Here is a 2,420-nt window from a genome sequence, read left to right as displayed (position 1 = left end):
CGCTACACTCCCAAAGTCTAGATTCGGCTCAAAAGGATTGAATTTGGGTTGTATGCAGTTTTAGCCACCTGAGCTTCTCCTACAACTATTTCATCACATAAGAACCCCCCAAAAAACGGTATTTTTTCCCATACCGGGCATGTTTGTCACCGCCATTTCCTCATAAAGTCAATATTTTATTTTTCTTTATCGGCCGTTTTCTCAAAACGCGACTTTTCTCATACTTTTAAAAAATAACTCCACCATTTTTTATCCAATTTTCATGAAATTTTCACTAGATGAAGAGAAGATGTAATACTCAGGAAAAAATTCATTTAAACTTTTCTAATTCGTTTAAGAAAAAAAACAACACAAAATCTTTTAGATCTAATGTTTGTTAACACGCATGCAAAAAAAAACAAAAAAACAATCAATTTCCATGAGCGATAAGTGCGATATTCATTAAGTAAGACATGTCAACAAAATCCAAAATGGCCACAGTATCCATGGAAACGAAACTTTTTTCTCAAATTTGATTGCGGATTTTAAGACTCCTTGCTATGCTTGTTATATGTATGAAATGTGGTAAAATTTACCATTATTATTACCGTTATCATTATTAATATTATTATTTTCAAAAATTATTATTACTATTATTGTTGTTGTTGCTGTTGTTGTTGTTACTGTTATTATTATTCATTTTTTTATTTGCCTTAGACCGACATAATATCACACATGCAGGTGGAGGGGTGTTACTATGGGGGAGGAAAGAATAACACCTGCCGTGATAATGTGAGTCATTAAAAGCGGTTACAGAAGTTTAAGTCGTGACTCCCAAAAAGGGCCAATTGGCGGAGGGTCAACTACCCGACCTCATAAAAACGTAAACGTTACAGGAACACAAACAAATACTTGTACGTCTACTTTTTCTATCTTTGGAGATAGGGGAACTTTGCACGAGCGTGACTAATAGATGACAATGGACAAAACCGAAAGGTTTAAAGCTTGCTACTCGATATATGTACCTTGATCTCAAGAGAATTACAATGTAGTCAGATAAGGCACCTTCTGTCAACCAATGTTGCATGCATGCTCTCTGTCTCTCTTGTCTTGTCAAAACTTGACTACTGTAATTCTGTTTTGTCTGGTATTTAGTGTGAACGAATGAGGAAACTGCATGTGGCCCAAAATAACACCGCAAGATTAGTGCTGACAAAAAAAGAAGAAAGATCCTGCATCAAAAATGTTAAAAGCTCTGCATTGGCTTCCTGTTGATAAAAGAATCCAATATAAAGTATCTGTTTTAAATGTCGATAAAGCCCCATTCTATATATCTGAGCTTTTAACACTGTATGTTCCATCTCGTCAGTTACGGTCATCCACGGATGCAACAAAATTAAGAGTAACTAGAATGAAATTACGATCTTTTGATGAGAAAAGTTTCTCATTTTTTGGCCCAAAAATCTGGAACACATAGCCTCAGGATCTCAAGGAAACAACAAAGTTTGATAGGTTAAAGCGATTGCTCAAGACGCTTTTATCGTTTAGTTGTTAGTTATAGTGTGTAAGTTCTGATTTTTTTATATACATGTTAATTTTTTAGCTTGACAAAAAGATGACAACAGACAAAACCGAAAGGTTTAAAGCATGTTACTCGATGTTTGTACCTTGATCTCAGGAGAATTAGTCAGATAAGGCACTTTCTGTCAACCAATGTTGCATGCATGCTCTCTGTCTCTCTTGTCTTGTCAAAACTTGACTACTGTAATTCTGTTTTGTCTGGTATTTAGTGTGAACGAATGAGGAAACTGCGTGAGGCCCAAAATAACACTGCAAGATTAGTGCTAAAGAAAAAAGAAGAAAGATCCTGTATCAAAAATGTTAAAAGCTCTGCATTGGCTTCCAGTTGATAAAAGAATCCAATACAAAGTTTCTACAATCTGTATTAAAGGTCGATAAAGCCCCATTCTATCTATCTGAGCTTTTAACGCTGTATGTTCCATCTCGTCAGTTACGGTCATCCACGGAGGCAACAAAATTCAGAGTAACTAGATCTAGAATGAAATTACGATCTTTTGGTGAGAAAAGTTTCTCATTTTTTGCCCAAAAAATCTGGAACAACTAGCCTCGGGATCACAGGGAAACAACAAATTTTGATATGTTCAAGCGATTGCTCAAGACTCATTTATCGTTCAATTGTTAGTTATAGTGTGTTAGTAAGTTCTGATTTTTTAAGATATAATACATGTTTATTTTTTTCACTGTCTTTACGTGTATAGAGTTAATCTAGCATCTGCGTTTGTCGAGTCGCGGCCGCGATTTTTGCATTTTTCAAAAAAGACAAAACAACAAAGCTATGTTTATTGATAAGTTTTAAGATGTCCATGTGTATCTAGACCTATTTTCATACAGAGAATATAAGTACATGTACACTACATTAC

This window comes from Aplysia californica, unplaced genomic scaffold, assembly GCF_000002075.1.
Source record: "Aplysia californica isolate F4 #8 unplaced genomic scaffold, AplCal3.0 scaffold00092, whole genome shotgun sequence".
Lineage (NCBI taxonomy): Eukaryota > Metazoa > Mollusca > Gastropoda > Aplysiida > Aplysiidae > Aplysia > Aplysia californica.
Note: the sequence above shows the minus strand (reverse complement) of the source record.